Genomic DNA, 18,843 nt, shown 5'->3' with positions numbered 1-18,843 from the left:
TAACTCAGGGCTAGGGTTTGTTTTAGAAAGTGGTATTAGTCCAAAGACACATTAAAAGCAGAGTTTAATAAGATGCATATAGTACAATACCTGTATTCTGAAGTAGGTTATTTGGTTTTTTTGCTGTTCACTGAAAAATAAAAAAGAAATTGTAATAAGTTCTTAAAACTTCCTGGTAGTGTTTTTCATTGTCTTGGCTCTGAGAGGTATGGGGAATGTAATGTCCCAAAAGGAAAAGTCTCCAGCTTCCAATGGGAGCTCTTATTTGGGATGCTGGACCAAAATATGGAAACATATCAAACATATCTTCTATGTGTGTGAAATTGATAGGTGTGTCCCTAATAGGTGAAAGATTTCTCAGTCCCAGATATTAAATATTTTCTCTTGGATACCAACTTGTAGGGTTGGTGGTTTCTGTTTCACTAAGTGACTATTAGGCAGTCCCTTTCCAGAATCCCTAGTGAGCTTTTCCTCTCCAGCCTGTGAAGACGTAGCTTGTGACCATACAACCATTCCATGGGTGTCTGAAGTAGCTGGAGCCTCCTGGAGTAAATGCAAAGACAGTTGAACTGTACATATTGCTGTGCCAGCAACTTCATTAGCAGTGAGAGTCTTATGACAGCCTTTCTTCTGGAGGTAAGACCCTTCAGTGGAGGGAGGCGGCCTGAGCTGTGGCCCAAGTGGGTGACAAGAGGAACTCCGTGACTCTTTCTGCTTTGCCCACCAACTGAGAAAAAAAAAAAGGCCAGCAATCCATCCTGCAAGTCTCTTAAGCTATCATAAGAATTTATAGGAACTCATTATACAATAAATTATAGATGTGAAACGGTGGGTGGTACATCTTCCAAGGAGTATGTATTAAAATTCAACTTGACAAGCCCCCAGACCAATCTTTAATGCGTAACTGCAGGGAAAGCGAGTTGTGGTTAAGAGAAGTGGAGTGTTAATGACAGGTCTGTGTCAGTAAACACAACAAAATGCCTCAGTGGTAATTGTCATCAGAACGATTTCCTTCCCTGCTAGTTACAAAATCAGATAAACTATTAGAAACACCATTTGTAAAACCCAGACACCGTATACTTCCATCAAACGTAGCAGTTGTCTCTGTCTCTGAGGTTCCTGAAGCAAACCCCCTTGGGGTTCTAGCTGGGCTGCTGAATAGAAGCTGTGAAAATATTGACATGCTCATTTTATCCTTTGCTTTCCTTGTCCTTCTCTGTTTCCATTCTTTAATCCTTGCTTAGTGGCAGCCACTAATGTAGCCAAGTTACTTCTGCGTCAAGAGGATCAGGAAACTGTTTCCTCTCGGGCCAAATGTGCTGACACTGCTAACCTTGGTTTCTATAAATGATTGAACAGTGTCTCCTGTGTACTGTGTATTTCAGGCTTCACTTAGCCAAGATTCTTGTATGCTGAGACAGCTTTTCACCTTCCCTGTCTCCTCCTCGCAATCATAACCAAGGCAGACTTTGTCTCCTCTATCTTCATGACTGTGAGCAGCTTAGACTGGCAGTAGCAACCCCAAGGTGCTTTTCCCCATGAATAGACCTTTCTCAGTTTGCAGGGTTTTAAAAATTTCTTTTAACCCATTGAAAGATTTGGTGTGGATGTTTTAGTGAAAACAAGCCACCAGACAAGCAGTGGGAATTGAGAAGTGTTGGGAGTAATCCAGTCATTTTAACGCAGATGCAGTGCAGTAGTTTTTGGAATAAATAAATGAGTGGTGGTATGATCAGCACTGCTTGTTTTTGCATCATTAGAACCTTTTCTAAATCAGCTTGGTCGAAAGGGAACATGTCCCTACTGCCAAGCTGGCTTTCAGAGGCAGCATGTTGCTGGAGTGAGTGAAGTACTGAGTTATGTGCTGCCCAAAGCCAACTCAGATTGATGGTGAAAATCTCAGGACAGGTTTTTCCTCAGTCAGTGTGGCTCTGCAGTCTTGATTCTCAAGTTGAGGCAACATCTGCTGCAGCCCTTTCTGAACGTCAGGGCCACACCTACAGCCACAGCAAGCTGCTGACTTCTGCTGATGACTGGTAATTTACAGCACCACGACCTGGCCTCTGGTTTGCCTCCTTTAGGCTGGAGTGGTTTAAAGACATTTGCTCTCTCTGCGTCAGCCCTAGCTGTAGTTCAGATATATTTGACCTTCGTTCCCTAGCACTTTGGAAACTGAATAATGATAATAAATGTGTAGTGAAATCTGCCCTGCAGATAACCAGAATATGTTTTTTTGCATCCCTTTGAAAAATGTGTTATTTTAAGCCTCTGCTGCCAAGGGGAAAGCATGGGGTACATGGAAAATAGGAAGGAGGAGGAGAGTGTAGTGTAAAAGGAAGAAGCTGTGGGGAAAGGTTTGGTGCTAATAGATTGGATCTATTTGCAGCATTGTTGGGCAAAGCGTTAAATGCTGAAAAGTAATTTGTGGCAATTTAGGCTTTTGTCATAGTGTGTATGTTGCTCTTGAGGTGTATATAGCAAAAGGCAAGCTCCCAGACTGAAGAGTTTATAACCGAAAATGTGCATTTCTGCAGGCAGATGGGTGAAGATAATGGATATCTGCAAGCAGAGTCAGGGCCTTGGGTGGATGGGCTGACCCAGCAGGATAACAGCTCCTTTCTCAGGAGAGCAAGTGGAACAGCTTCGGAAAAGAATTCACTTAGTCCTTAAAATTTTCATTACAGGTGACTCTGCAGAACAGGTGTGTTGTTGGGTAGGTCATACCGAAGTATTTGAACACACACAAGCCCTCAAATGAGAATAAAAGCAGCTCCTGAACAAGACAGATGCATTTTTTAAAATTAGTACAGTGTATAAATTTATCAATCCTGTTGGTTTTGAGAATTCTTTAAGAGGACAAGTAGGAGTAAGTGTGCGTTAATGAAGAATTGTTACAAATACCTTGTGCATAAAATAGAATCTCAGTCCTCTGTTGTGCATATGTATGTATATGCACACTGAGGGTTTTTTCCATCAGTTTTTGTAGGTCAAAGTGTTTAGCAAAAAGAAGAAAAGGCAATCCCTAATGGATTCACAGGGAAGTAGTGTGCTTTATCCACAGACAAATGGCAGAGCCAGAATGAACAGGTTTCCTTGACTGTTGGTGCTAGGTCACACTGCATCCAGCCTAGAGCTGTCCAGCCCTTTGTTAGTCTGCACCAACAGAGAATCTGTCTGATGTCCTCCGGTGAAAGAAAACGTGCTGAATGCGCTTACCAGGCTGTATTTGTGGACAAGACATCAAGTTTTCTTCATTGTGGCAAGCTTGTGTGTCCTGACCTAGGTTTCCGTATCCAAGATGGAAAATATTAATCACAGCTTCCCATTAGGAGTGAAAAAACCAGCTCATCTGTTTTGTGCCCTGTCTCTTGTGGAAGGTGTTGCTTGGAGCAGCCAAAGTGCCATCCCCTGCCATCCTGGCTCTGGGGCATCAAGAAGCTGGCGTGTCCCTTCATCAGAGCACAAAGCTTTTCTAAAGACACAGCCAGTTTCAAGTAATTCCTTACTGGGACAGATTCTTCTGGATTTCTGTCTCAAGCAACAGGATTTGAGAGAAATACAAACAAAATTAAACCCTTCCTAATACATTCTGCACTGTGATTATAAGAAGCAGCTTAGAGGAAGTGGTAAACCCCATTGCTATGGGTCCTACATTCTGACTAGGCACTTAAATGTTAAGTTCTTGCTTTTTGTTTAAATGCCCTGAATGTGGGCGTCGCTGTGTGGGTGGGTGTCTCTTCTAGTCTCCAGCAGATGATCTTTTGAATCATCTCATTTTCTTCCCCGTCAGCAAGAGCTGGAAATGGTGATAACAGCCTGAATTGAGCAAATTCGTGGGGCAGCAAAAATGCTGTCCACTTCTGACATCTGTATTTTGGTTGTCTGGTATTTTTGGTATTCTGCTAGTGGCTAAAATCACATTTATTACAGTCAACCTTCAGCAGAGAGGTTTCAGTTCAGACTACTGGGACACGTGTTTAGTGGTGGTAGAATAGATAATGAAAGTGCAAAGCCAAGTTTGGTTTTGGTAAAAATGCCATCTCACCATCTGGCATGCAAGTAGCAGGTGTCTCCATCCTTCTGTTAATGTCCCTGTTGAATGAATGCCTCTGTCTGCTGTGCTGGCCCCTCCCAAGAGGGGTGTTCTACCTCCTCTGGTTCTGACTACGTGGCCCTTTGTTGCAGTGGTGACACATCAGGCAGGGGCTGTTGGGATGCCACGTGCTGAACCCTCGGCTGTCAAGAACATTGATCTTTCTGCTGAGCCAGAGAAAATTTAATTAGCTCATTCTAACATTCATCCTTGTCCTGTGGGTTGGTAGAGTTGATGCTGGCTGGAGCCTCATTTCCACCATAGCTCATTTACTGTAACTAATTGTTGCTTGTAAGGTGGAGTTTATTCCATTTCAAATTTTTAATTAATTTGCTGTCAGAACTGTATGAAGCCTTCCCCCTTAAAAATCTTTCTGTTCTTGTTAGATGTTAACTGGGCAAACTGATGGAAAGCTGCAGTTAGCACAACCCCATGCCAGTGATGTGGTACAGACAAGGTGACTAATTCAGTGACAAAGGATGGCAGTCCAGGAAATAAAAAAAAACCTGAGCCGCTCTCTAGCTTAAGGTTATTTGCCTTTGTGATTCTGATTTCATATTTACATCTTATTTTTTCTTCTATCCTTCTTTTTAATTTGGTTTAGTTATCTTACTGCTCTAGTTCCTGGGAATGCCTGCCGTGTTCTTGCTGAAGCTTTAAAACAGTGAACTCTCAAACAAAAGCATTAACCTGAGTCAGATACCCTGTACAGGGAATTAATTTCTGAACGACTGAAGTCAGTAAAGTCACAAGTGTCTCGGCCTTGAGAAGCTGCAGCCTTAAGTATAGGTGGTAGTGCTAGCTGCCTCCATAATACTTGGGGATAGTCCAGGACATGTGGTAAGGAGACCCCTTTCTCCTTGATTGCAGACACTTGTGTGTCTGTCTGCTGCTTGCACCTGTGATGTTTTCCCCAGTGTCCTCTGGTCAAAGTCTTAGACAAAGGAGGGAGGGGATATATGGTGGGGCATGCAGAGGCCATTTCAGCAAGATGACCACATTTGCTGCCCAGGCGTTTCTCTCTGATTAAAAAGGGTCCCAAAAAGGGCACTCACATCTGTGGTAACCTTTGTTGCTTGTCCCTGCTAAACTTAGAGACCCTCTGCTACAACTTGGGCAAGAAAAACAGTTTAAAGAAGAAATTGTACCAGTTCCCTGCCTTGGTATCTTCAGCTGTTTTGAAGTGTCATACTGGGAAGTTGGTGAGGGACTCTTGCTCTTCTTCCATTACTTCCTGAGCATCTTAGCAACCCCTTTCCTCATTCCCCCTTGGGATTGCCCTGCAGTAGAGTCCCTGCATGCAGCAGCTCTGACAGTTCTCCCAGTGGAGGAAGTCTGGCTGAAATTGTGCTGTGCACCATTTGCCTTCCCTGATGGACAGGTTTTAGGAGCCGGTGCCTGCTTTTTTTAGGGCTGGCCTAGGGAGTAAGCAGCTCCTTGGTGGTCCCAAAGCAGGCTGGACATAACAGGGAATCTGAATTAATGAGTCTTAAATAAATAAAGCTGAGAGTAATAGGCTCAGACAGAAATGTGCTGATAAGACATAAGGACATTTTACAGTCCCTCTCTTATAGTGTTGAGTTTGTGCTAAATTCACTGCATAGAGACTAAACAGTGAGAATATTTTTCTATTTCTTTGTAGGAACAGAGGGTTTCCCTTGTTTAACCACCAGGCACAGCACCCTATCACCTGCCTGCCCAAGTACGACCTTTTAACTCGTTAGTGTAGTTTTACAACCAGGCTGCTTCAACAAACTAAGAAAGCTTGAGAAAACTTCTCTAGCCCCTTGAACACTTAATTTTTCTGGGGCTGCTTCCTGTTTTTGCAGTACTCCTACTTTTAAAAATTAGGAGTATTTTAAGTAGGTTTATTTTAAAAGCCTCCTGCATCTGATGGGAGACACAGTATCCATTGTCAGAGCAGCTGTCTCACTTTTGGCTTAGCAAGAACCTGCTTACAGCCCTGGGTGGAAAGGGGCCTAAGATGGTGATGATACAAAGGCAGAGCCCTGAGAGAGGTGACAGTGCTCCTGCACTCTGCTCTGGTTTGTCATATCCTGCTGCTGCACTGAGTCGTACCACAGAAAAGATGGGAATGATTCGGCAGAGTAATCACAAGCACAATGCTTCCAGATCTCCAGAATCAAAAATGATTGGCTTGGATCAAAGAAACGCATTTTGGATCAAAGAAATGCAGAATTTTTTCTGCTTTTTGGAAAGAGAAAACATTCAGGAGACTCCTGTCGCAGAAGAATAAAAACAAGCATTGAGGAAAACTTCTGTGATGTAGAGGAGCAGATACTTGTTTTGTCAGTGTTTCTGTATGCACATGTATTCACTTCAGTTTGATTTTCAAGTGAACATAGTTGCTGTTTACACAAGGATGAGTTTAAAATGCTACAGACAGAATACTGAACTCCAGCAAATGGGAACAGAATTTGATTGAAAAACTACCTCTGGAGTGTAAGGAAGAAGTGCAGTGTGAGCAGGGTGGCAAAGTGCCCGAGCTTCTGCTGGTGTAACTTGGGCAGGGGGAAGTGCTGCCTTTATTTGGGGGAGAAGTGGTGTGTTTGCTCTGGCCTTGCAACACATGCAAAATGAAGGTTTCAGTGAGCACAGACACCTGTGCAGGAGGTGCCTGTAGAAGCTCATGTAAGGCATAACAGGATGGTGGTGGTCCCCTTCCCTGCGTGTCCTCTCTGCCCAGCAAGTTAGAGAAGGTTCAGACTCTACATCCTTTGAAGAGTAGCATGGACACACACGTGAGCATGAAAGTTTTGTTCAGGTTGTAAAAGTGCCTGCTCTGCCTTGTCACTAATAAAAAGGAAGGTGCTGGATTATGGCAGTTTAGGACACATTTCTTCTGTGAGATCATACTTGAGCAGTGAGCAAAATCACTCTCCTGTATTCTCCTTGAGTAGTCAGTGCCATGTTTCTGAGGCTGCCAGGATACTTAATGATGAAAAAGTAGGAAGGATCAAGCAAGGTTTAAAGGAAGGCAAACTGAGACTACAGGATGAAAAAAGGTAATAATGTATGGTGTGGGATTTGTATGGACGTGCACATGTGCACTTGTGTGTGTATGTATTGGGTACAAGGCTGGCTTTGGACTTGAGCTGTTATAAGCCTGTAAATCTACCAATTTCCCAACCAGCCCCTAGTTCACTTCTGCATGCAGTCTCTCCTGGATTTATGAATTTGAAGGAAATTGAAATAGCGAATCAAATTTGGCTCTCAGCATTTGTAGGCTGTAATAAGCAGACACACGAGTACAAGGCAGTTGACTTTCCATATGTGAGCTTTTCTCTCTCACAAGCCATGGCAGCACAGGCCTGACATGGGCTGTGGAGGCACATAAAGTGTGTATGTGCCAGCCTCTCCTGTCTCTGAGACATTTGACGTGCCTGGGGGTTAAGGTGCTTCTTGTTTCACAGAATTTCAGTGCTGCTCCTCCTGAAAAGCACAGCACAGGCAGCCCAGCAGTTTGGGAAGGAGCCTTTCACCTTCTGGGCCTCCAGCTGTGGGAGGGCAGGAGCCACCACAGCCCTGGAATTTGCTCCTGTGAGGCTCCTGTTGGCTCCTGGAGGCAGCCAGCACATCCAGCACCCTGCAGGCTCCTGCCAGCCTCTGCCAGGCAGGAGGGGCGCCATAAGCAGTGATCCTGCACGCTTCAGGAATTTTCCCATGGCCTCAGAACACCCTTGCAGCAGTGCAAGTACTAAATGAAGGATTAAATTAGCCTGCAAGACTTAAAGCAACAGGCAGTTTTATTGCAGCTGCCATTTCGCTATTGATGGTATTCCACTAGCGAGGAAGTAAGTTCTCAGTTGTCTGCTGTGCAAAGCTTAAATTGTCTCTGCAGATCCCACCCTTAACTGTCACACCTAAATTATTGCTATGGAAATAAAGAGTATATCCATGGAGTGCTCCACAGCCTCTTGATGCTGCTCAGAGGCCGCAGACAGTTTAAGAAGCTGGCAAGTCTGAAATGAAAAGAGAGAGAAACAATCGTACATCAGAAGTAGCATTTTCTTCACAGGGTGAAGAAACTCACACTAGGTGATTAGGAGATAAAATACAGGTACAGGAGGATCTTGTGAGCATTGCTGTCTCTCCTGTGTCCTTTGTCTCTGTGTGACTAAAAGTAACAGTGAGAATTAGCAGTGGAAATAATGTATCGCAGGGGTGTGACAGAGAAAGTTGTGACAAAGGAGGTGAGGGCGCAGCAAAAGGAGATGTGTTTGCCCCCTGTGTAAGAGCATCCCCCGAGGCTGGGCTGCTGGTTGGGGAGGAGGAGTGACAGAGCCGGGAAGGTGGCACAGAGGGCATCAGGAATGGGTGATAAAGCTGGCGTTCCTCTGAGCTGGGATGTCAGTTCCGCCTGTTTGCAGCATTTGGAGCTGAGGACTCAGCTCTGGAAGAATTGCAGCCTTCTCTGATCCTGTGGGATGCTTCTGGGGCTGCTGCAGTGGCTCTTCATGCTGGTCACTGTGATTCCCTGGGCATTGTGAACAAACCCAGCATCTCCTCCTGACACAGGCTTTTCTGGGTGTGAGCTGTCTCTCTGAAGGGACCCCAAGACACGAAGGTGTCAAGATTTGCTCACCTGACACTGTTTCTTAGCAGGAGAGCGGAACTTTCAACACCCTCCTAAGGCTCTGTCACATTGAGATTACAGGTAATTTTGTGTGAGCTTTTGACTGTAAGCATTGCTTGGATTTCTTTTTCTACTGTGAACCTACCAATGCTCAGAAGCAGAGGCACATAGGTGGGGATGGAGCTTGGCAGCAGCCATCTGGAACAGAGCCTTGAGGGCAGCAGGAGATCAAGGTGAGCATGTGGTGTACTCGGGGAGAACATTTGTGCATTGATACTTTGATTAGGCTGGAACCTCTTTGGATACAGGCTCATTTTAGATGAATTTTGTACAGAGCATAAGTACACCATAGCTTATGTTTTAGAGTTAGAAATTTCCCTCATCAGTGATTGAAAGTTAGCATTATACAGAAAGATGTCAGTGAGGAATGATTAGAACAGTTTTTAGCAAAGTGATATGAATTGATACTCACTAGAAGGGTTTCTTGTAGTAGCTGCAGGAGGAATGTTGGCTTGATTCCTGAAGAGTAAAAAATTCTAGAGATGTTCTTGTTTTTCATTTCGGTTACTTTGGGTTGAGTGTTTTTTATTCCCCCAGTGATTGTTGTAGCACTGGGGAAAGTTGGCAAGTGGGCAGTGTGCAAGGTGGAGCTTAGGGGCATTATTGGCGTTGTCCTCTCTTTTCCCACGCAGTTGGCTTGAGTGTCTCATGTTTAGCATTGGGAGGGCTGCAGTGAGGCATCCCCACCTGATTGTTTCTGACATGGGGCTGCAGGAGGCTCTTGGCACACTCACTGTCACAGTCAATGTGGCATCCATTCCTCCTTCCTCTTAAAAATAGTCTCCTACCAGCCAGTAGGCTGTTCTGCAGTCTCACTTGCAAGAAACTTTTAGCTTCCAGGTAAAAGTTACAAAAGGTCCTGGTACCAAACCAGCCTTTGGGATTTCCTCCTTTGTGTTTATCACTTAGCACCTACCTACCTGCACCTTCATTCATTTGCAAACACCTGCTTTGAACACAAGCTGTTTTGAACATTCTGGTATTTGTATTTCTGAATATCCAAGGTAGAATTTGCTACATTTTGTAAGGATTCAGACGTGATCCTTAAGCAGTGGGAAGGACACAATGTCCTCTGTTACTGTCAAATCATGATGACAGTGGTGGTGTTAGTAATACTCCTGTATAGCAGACTGAGTCACAAGTAGATGCTTAAAAGCTGTTTACAGCCGAGAAACAAAGCAATTCAGGCAGAAATTGACAGACAGGTACCTGACTTGCTGCAGCTTTTCAGTGAGCCTCTTCCCAACTCTTCGGATGGAGAGGTGGACCAGACAAACCAGGAGGGGAGAGCAAGAAGGAAATGTCATCCTTCCTTCCTTTCCCCTCTGCTGTGATGAGCCACAGAGTTTAATTTCAAGGAAAAGACTGGTAAGGAAGGGAAACAGGTGTCCTGTGTGTTGCACCTTATGCTTGATTCCTTTGTCAGGACCAGCAGCCAACCCCGAGAACTTTTCCATTTCTGTGCAGTACTTAAGTGACTTTATAGAGGGACAGAATTAAGCAAGTGATGGTGACTTGCTGGGCTGCATTTTGGTTTTGTGAATACTTACTGCAATTATTTCTGCATCTCCAGCAGTCAAGTCAACATAATCCCTCCTGTAGCTGAGGAACCAGTTCAGCGTGCTAATGCTGAATTCTCACAACTGTGAGTTTTGTCCCCTGGATGATGTGGAGGGAAAGAAAACACCATGGAATAGAGGCTCATCTCTTCTAAAGGCAGTTGAATTTTTGCTGTGAACATCCTCATCTTGCATCTCTTCAGCTATATGAAAAAGGAATTGCTCACACTTGTAAAAATTACAGTTTCAGTTTTCCGAAGTCCTTGCTGAGTGGTGCACCTCAGCCCTTCTTTCTCAGGAACTGCAGGGCAGCTCTGTGTCCTTCTGACGTCTGCACTATCTGCCAGGTGTGACTGCTCAGAAAGGCCTTGTATCACTTGTCTCCTCCCGTGGTCTGACAGACCACGTCCCTTGTTCATCTTCACAGCAAACCCTGCTGCTGTCTAAAGCCACCTTAGTCCTCCTGCCGTGCTTTCGTGTCCTTTCCTGTGGAGCATCTTGTTCTGCCTGGTGTCAGGACAAGGGTGCGGCGCACAGGGATGCGCTTGTGTCTCGCACTGAGGGGGGAGCTGGAAGTCAGTGCTGCCTGCAAAGCAGCTGGGGGGAAGATGATCCCATTCACACTTAGTACCTGTCAATAGCTTTGTAGTGCAAGTCACCAGTTCCTAAGCAATCCAGCTTGTAAGTTCAGCGTTAGGCTACCTGACACTCAGGTAGGCCTTCTTTAAGTGTTGTGGTAGTAAATAGGCTTTTGAAAGAGAGAGTGGGAATAATGGGAATGCTGTGAGCGTTCTCCATGAGAGAAGTTTGAGAGGGACAGATTGGTTTGTATTGAGGAACGACACTTATGAGAAGAGCAGATGTTTAAATCCTAATGTTTTTTCCAGTATAGTTGATAAAGCCTTTCACAATCGTGACCGAAAATTACTGTAGTTGTCATCCTTAAGATGAGTCCTTTTTTTCCCCTCTTATTTTTAATCCCTCTGAGACTTTGGTCCCTTCTGAAGCAGGAAGTTGTAATTCAGTTCAGTCTCTAGCCATGACATTTTGGACAGCTGGAATAATTACACAGGAGGGGGGTATAATACACCATGCAAGTGAGATCTTGATGTGAAAAGTGAGATCCTCGCATGGCTCGTCTCTTTGTTGTTTTCCAAATCATCCTTGAATTTTACATCAAAAGACTTCAGGACCTTGCTGTAAGGTTGTTCTGCCTTTTGCCATGTCTGTGTGGGGAATCTGGGGTAAATTGCAAGGCACTTTGATCAGGAGTCCTGCTTCAATGACTGATTCCTAATGTTGCCCATACCTGCATCTCTGCGGGTTTCCTGCAGCATACTCTTAATAACAGCTCCCTGGTATTCTTATATCAGTTGTAACTTCTGGGGCAAGGACAAAAGGTTTTGATTTTTTAACACAGTTAGTCTTGCGTCAGTTTGGCTGCTAAAAATCATAAGAACATCCCCTCTGTGCTGAAAACAGAATCAGACACAACAGGATTTTGAGTCTAAGGTTAATGGTGACATGCCTGGGAACTAGATCCTGTGTACAACAGCTTTTGCTGTGATTCTTCTTAATGTTACATGATTCATTGCTGTATCTATCATAATATTAGTAACTAGGTGTCCAAGTCTGTATTAGATCACTGCTGTGTTAGATGCTGTGTGCTCAAACAGCTGAGTTGTTCCAGACCCCGAGGAGCTTGCAGTCAAATCTCCATAGAGGCGTTGAGCATTAAGCAGCCAGAAAGGACACACTGGTGAGACCATATTTGCCAGTGTAATTAGTACCTTAGAGACTCCGTAGCTCATGCTGGGAAATTGTATCCTCTTAGGATATGCAGCCTGCAAGGGATCAAATCCTATTTTACTTGGGGGTTGTTTCAGTTTAAAATCCAGCGTATAGTGAGTTGTGAAATACAGGAGGTCAGCTTCACCTCTCGTTTGTCTCTGGTGTTTTAGTATGTTTTCTATTGGGAATGTTGTTTTCTTTAATACAGCAAAAGTCTAGTTAGTAATGCAGCTCTATTTCTGTATATTGTTCGCTGTAGCAAGTAACAGAAATGGACAAAATAGTTCAGCTCCATTTAAAATTTATGTAAATATTGGCCTTAGAACAGAATTGGACCACCCTGCTGCCCATTTTTTTTCCCCTAGGATCTGAATGTTCAGTTTACTGGCTTCCAGCTATCAGTAAAACCATCAAGTAAAGATGAGAAAACCTATTTCTTTCTGGCCTGAGTGAGGAAAATTTGTTGAAGTCATGGAGGTGCCTTCTCTTGCAGTCTGAAATGCATCTAGACCTTCTAGAGTAAATCTGTGCTTTGAAATGCCTGAAGTCAGGATTTTCTCTCAGTTTGAGTTCAGCTCAGTGCTGGAAATGCTGTTGCCAATTGAACCGTTTTTTAAATAAAAATCATGGGTATTATTTGTCAGTGGCATCCAGTGTTGGCTCTCTCCTTAGAGCTTGTGATGTTTATCACAACTTTACAGACGATCTCTACCCCATCTCTCCAGGCCCTATATTCCCTTCCTGTGGTACCATGTACCTCTACTTTTCTCATCTTTTTGGTTCCCTATGGAAGATTCACACACTCTGCTGTGATCTTTCAGATTCCTAGCATTTGATTATTCCTTTCACACCCACTTTGCCTTACCTGTGTTGTTCTTCCTTGTTCTTCACTGTATTATCTCCATTTACTCCTTGGACCTTTGAGATTTCCTGACTTGCTTTGCGTTTTCTCAGCAACTTTCTGTGTCCTCTCAGCAGTGACTTCTCTCTCTCTGTAGGTTAACCAGCACCTGTTCCATCCTTGACCTGTCTGTGCTTAGACAGTTAATTTGGCCAGAAGGAGTGTATGCTGTGGCTGCATGTGAGCTCCACATTTACTGAGCAGACCACATGAGGGAGAAATCTGGAGGACCTGTTGTGTGTCTGTGGTGGCAGATTGGTATCAGGGACTTGTGCTTTATGTTTTCTTAAATGAATTCTGGCATTCAAATTTTAATTCCTACCAAATACAGTTCTTTGTACGAGTATTTTTAGAAATGAGCATCCATCAGAAGAAGAAATGCAGCAAGCTTTATATAGATTCCTGGAGGAAAGATGTGGGAGGTGCTGTGGAGTATCTGTGAAAGAAGTCATTTAGAGACAAGCTAGTTGGTCAGGCCGGCAGCCCTGTGGAGTTGAAACAAGAATCTGAATTTTTGTTTGTTTTCATGATTATACCAACAGCAGGGACTCCTTAATGTAGTTTGTAGGCTGCGACCTTCATCAGAGACGTCACATCCAAATTTTAAACTGTGGCTGTTCCATCAGTCCTTGCACACGGGGAAGAGACAGCCCTTTCCCTGAGGGGTTTGCAGCATAAACAGGCAAGTTACACTCTGCCTTTCTAAAGATCCTTGTGATTGTAGGAATAAATATGTTGCAATACAATTGTATGAGGTAGAAAACCTCTTTGTAAGGGAAATAATCTTGAAGGCACTTCCATTGGTGCATGAAATGCTTCATCCCTTGATCAACTTCAGCAAATTGTATGTAGTTAATGCCTGATGGAAGAAGACAGATTACCAGAAAATAATAAATTAACAATAATCCCTAAATGACGTGAGACAATCATGGTCTTAGCAGTCTATAGATAATAAGAGGGAAACCTCTTTAAATAAAGTTTTTAATGTTACTAATCTCCTGGTAAATCCACGCCTGTGAAGGATAAGTCAAGCTTTTTCTTAAACACGGTGGTTTTTTGTCAGTGGGAGGTTTGGATGATCATAAGCATTATTCTTCTCCTATTTGCACCTCTGTTGAGGGCAAATCTCAGAGTCACTGCAACTAGGAGAAAGAAAGAGAGAAGGAGAGGAGGAAAAGCAATAGAAAATTGTGCCATTGAGCCGAGGGGCTCTCTGAGCTGGTCCTGTGGCCTAAACTGGCACAGACACTGTGTTGTGGGTCATCAGCATGATAGTGGGTTGCATAGAGCTCAGCCATGGCTAATGTCATTCTGATTGTTCTGTCATCAGCTCAGCCCTCTTCTCATATCTCTTTGCACCATGTCTCACCCTCCAGTACGGTATGCCCGTGGTCTTCTGAGTATCCAGGGTCAAGCTTCGCTTGTGTTTTGCCTGTGTGGTGTACAGCCAGTGGAAGTTGGTGGAGTCAGTTCCGTACATGTGAATTATTACAAAAATATGGATATCGCCCTAATGCCGATATCCAACTATGACGGACAAAAGACTCTCTAACAGTTTAAAGTTAGAAAGTGTATGTTTAATTACGACGCCGGGCAGCGTGCGGGATAGCTCCCGAACACACGCGCGCTCACAGAAGATCACAGGGTCTTTTTATGTACAGAAGGATTGAATACCCAAAACACAAATGTATATTCATGACTTTAGTACATCCCATTCCCCGCCTCGTATGGTAATTAGCCAAAAGCTATTAAGCATGCGTGGTTTGTTCTTTGAAATGGGTCGGTGGTCTTTTTATATGGGGCAGGGTCTCAAAATGATGAATTAAGCGAGTCTTCTTCGCTTTGACTTTTTAACCTTTTAGTGTTGTGTGACAACTGAATCCTGTTTTCCCAGGAGTATTTGATTTATGAATTCATTGTCCTTCTTGAAGCCTATTGATTAGTCAGAATACACAAACATAAGTTGACAGGCCTCATGATTTATCAGTTCCTTAAATCCGGCTTCTGCTTATTAAAAGGGAAGTCTATCTGTCTTAACTTCAGCAATATCTGGTTAAACTAAAATCTTTAATTCTTCAAAATTAATGTTTCCCATGTGCAGGAGCAGGAATGGGTTGACATGGAAGCACCAGGCAGTCAGTGGGTATGGATTTGGACGTGGGGTAAGTCAAGGTAGTCCTCTTGACCTCAATGAAATTACCTGTGGTAGATGCTCCTTAGAATTCTTCCTCAGAAGATGACTGACAGTGATCTAAAAAGTCTTTAAGGATCTTGCCTGGTGGGGGTTATGACGCTCTCCACATCTGATATTCTAAGTTCAAGCAAATACACTTGTGGTTTTCTGCCTGGCTGAGAGCCTGTGGTGTCACTGAAGGGTGTTTGTGCCTCTCCCAGCCTAGGTGGTACAATCTTCCCGTGCAGCCTGTGTGATTTGGATAGGTCTTCTCCATCTTTTAGGGTGTCCCCTGCTGCTGGTGCGTGGGTTTGCTCCCTCCTCTGGTGGAACTTTTATCATCTGTGATGCTTAGCTCATGTCAGGTGAAAGCACAGCTGCAAGTGCATACTTTACACATAACATTCAAAATAGGGAGAGCAGCTACTGATGATGTGTAAAGTGAAGTGAAGGACTGGGAGAGCTGCCTGCCCCACTGAAGCTATATCAAGGGTCCATTTTATCCTCTTTGTTTCAACTCAGTAGGTTTTCCTTTTGAGAAGGTGTATCTAGTGTTTCTGGCACAGTTCAGGTTCATGCCATCTCTCTCTCTGGCTGAAAGATTTTTCCTCATGGAGCTGCTGCTTTTGAAGCCTAAAGGATGCCTGATGCTCCAATATGGAGTGTTGTGGGGAGGGTGATTGATCTTCCGCCGGGAAATTCATTCTGTTCTCACCTTTGATGAGATACAGTTTGGCTGGTCTCTTAATTACAACAGCAATCGTTTCCCTCCTGTAGAGGAGTCGAAATGTCTTTTAAGAGAGGGCTCTGTGAGATGCCTCCTTCTGGGTAAATGCCTAGGAAGTTGTTCTGATCAGAGGTGTGAAACTCTTCCCCCTTGCTTGCCCACCACTGCTCGCAGGCTGTTCCTGCAGTCTGCATCAGTTGTGGCATTTAACACATACACTGCTGACCAAGCTGCTTGCTGTGGTTTGTGGCTAGCTTTCGTTTCAGCCACAGTCTAATTATCTGATTTGACATGGCTGAAGGCTTGGGGTGCAAACTCTGGCTCCTGGCCAGACTGCAGGAATGCAGCATCCATGTCCATTAATCCAAATGTAAGGCCGTAAATGAAAGAGAAAAGAAAAACAAAACTAGAAGCCTAGAAGATACAGTGTTATCACTTGAGTTTCTAGAGGTAAATATTCATAAAATTCACCATAAAGTTAACGAATTTGTAGGATGAAGGGGAAAGCAAAGGGTTTCATAGCTTTGATTTATCTCAGATATCAACAAAAAGCCTTTTTGTCCTGGGTGGCTGTCAGAGTTGCCCTCACATTTAACATACATGTAATGGTCTGGTTTTCAAATCAAACCTCGTATCATGGTGCAGAACATGTATGTGTGCTTCCTTGGATGGAATGTTGTGTAAAAGTACCGGACAACAACCAAAACTGTCAGCTAAATTTTTTCCTGAATAAAGTATTCAGCAAAATATATCTCTCTGGTAGTCTCTGCTGCCTCTTACTGCAGAAGGCTGGGGAGCTTCTGAGAATGCTGCAATGCAGCAAGTGTACTACCACTGATTAAAAGTATGTATTTTTTTATTATTTTATTTTTTTCTTGTTTTGTTGTTGTTTTTACCCCCTTCCCGCAAGCTTGTGGGTGGCATTTTAATCGAGTTCTCATGGTAACAAGCATAATTTAAAAGCACCAAAGCCTACAAAATTAGGCTTTTTTCTGTATGTGATTGAGGTGGGTGTTCAAGTCATTACAACTGCAGTGATGCTGGTTATTTCAGGGTTTCTGGTGCAGAGATGACAAGGGAAGTAAAATGGAAGCAGGTGCTGCTAAATGCAGAAAACATTCATCATCTTTTTACCAGATTCCATTGTTGTTCTCTCTGTAAAGAGGGTGCAATTAAAGTAGTGTGTAATGTACTCCTTACGTTGCCATTTCATTCTTTTAGATGTATTCTGGCATCACAGTTGTGCCATATTTGTAATTCCTGAGGGAGGCAGTTTTATTGACTGATGTTTTGATTCACTGTTGCAAACGTGAGCCCCCGTCAAAGCACACATGAAAATCCTTGAGAAACTGTGGAATTCTGCGTGGAGTTACCGTGTATTTCTGCATGTAGGAAAAGACGCAGAGAAAAGCAGCAAGAAGGGGTTAAAATGAAATCATGAAGGATCTGATTGGAGTGCCTAATCTCCTGTGAATGAATTGATCTTGAAAACTACATGACTAAAACATGCTAACCCGTGGAAGTCTGTTGGTTGTGCCAAGTGCTTTGCCACGTGTGATGTAAATGTGTTTGATGCTGTATTGCACCCAGTAATTTTATAGTGCCAGGTGTTTGCAGTCCTGCAAAAAAGCAGTGACAAAGGTAATGCAGGTCAGTAATCCTTTGGGGGTGTTAGAAAATTTAAGGTACATCTCACTCCTAGCTGCTGAGGAAAAAAAAAACTTGATTTCCCATGAGAAAAGGTACTGGGTATTTCCAGCTCTTAAATACATGAAGTTCCGTTTTTTTGTGGTGTGGTGTTTTTAGTTGGTGGTGTGGTGCGTGTGTGTTATTTATTTATTTATTTATTTTCTGTTGTTTTGTGAGGGTTTGTTTTTTTTGGGGGGGGGGGTGTTTTTTTGGTATGTTTGGCTTGTTTTGGTTTTGGTTATTACAGCCTGCTTACAGGACATGAACAGTGAAGGACTGAAAGATTTTACAGTGTAAGACCCCAAATATCCTTGCCTAGCTTATTTGCAGGAGAATTACATCCTAGTGTCAGGAGCTGGATGTCAGGGATTGTTGATGCATGTTGGTGATTTCCCAGCAGACATGCTTGGCTCTGTTGGTAGGACCAAGCCCACAACTTCAGAGAAGTGTTGGAAGTAGGATTTTCAGGCACACCAGGATTGCCAGTAAGAGGGAATGCTGCCCTTAGGGGTTGGGCAAGGATAGAAACGTCTTGGCTATGGAGAAGGAAGCTCTCCTCATCTCCCTGGCTTTCCACACAGATACGGATCTGTTTTGCTGCAGGACTCTTCCTCCTGCTCAAGGACATGTTGAATGCTTAGACTTCTTCCTGCCAGGGGGCTGGCTATTCATTTTATTGTATAAAAGTCCAGTTCTGCCCTTCTGTAACTGATTTGGCCTTGCATTAGTGCTTCACAAAGATTTGCAGAGGTGGGGACATCCAGGGACTTGAATGTATATTCTATACCATGGCTATAGCACTGGGCTTTGCTGGTGCCCCTGTTCTTACGATCATGTGTCTTCTCTGGCAGTTGCTGAAATGGGAAAATGAATGTTGGGAGTTAAATTGCAGTGATTTTTTAGATCTTGATTTTAAGAGCAAGTGGAGTGAGGAGTGTTCTTGTACCATATCTTTAGAGTATTTTCCCTGACTGTTTTTTATGCCATTGACTGAGAACTAGGCTGGGAGTTTGAGCAGAAGACTATGAATGCTGCAGTGATCATCCCTAATGTGAGCTCTGTCTGTACCTTTCTGGCTGCAGAAGATTGTTCAGGTGTGATAAGGAGAGCTTTGGACAGTGTTCATAAATCTTCCTGTTGTCTTTGGAAATCTTTCACATTAAAGCCTCCTGGGGATTTGAACAGGTAAATCAGTAGAAGAAGCAGTAAAAGGTCAAGAGCCAAAGAAAATAGAGCTGTGTTGGATTTCATGC

The 18,843-nt window shown here is 43.6% G+C and overlaps 1 protein-coding gene across 14 annotated transcripts in view; it reads left to right on the top strand.

The window, feature by feature from the left end:
- MAP2 (microtubule associated protein 2) overlaps positions 1-18,843 on the top strand; it is a 243,804-nt gene that overhangs the window by 136,655 nt on the left and 88,306 nt on the right. The window contains exon 8 of one of the 14 annotated variants that reach the window (XM_066189463.1): positions 15,103-15,163. The exons of the other annotated variants lie outside the window; for them this stretch is intronic. The gene's annotated coding sequence lies outside the window, so the exon portion shown is untranslated. The remainder of the gene's footprint in view (positions 1-15,102; positions 15,164-18,843) is intronic. 14 annotated transcript variants of the gene reach the window in all.

Source organism: Chamaea fasciata, unplaced genomic scaffold (genome assembly GCF_029207755.1).
Source record: "Chamaea fasciata isolate MVZ Bird 193981 ecotype frontalis unplaced genomic scaffold, bChaFas1.0.hap1 SCAF_8, whole genome shotgun sequence".
Lineage (NCBI taxonomy): Eukaryota > Metazoa > Chordata > Aves > Passeriformes > Sylviidae > Chamaea > Chamaea fasciata.
Note: the sequence above shows the minus strand (reverse complement) of the source record. Positions and strands in the feature narration are given on the sequence as shown.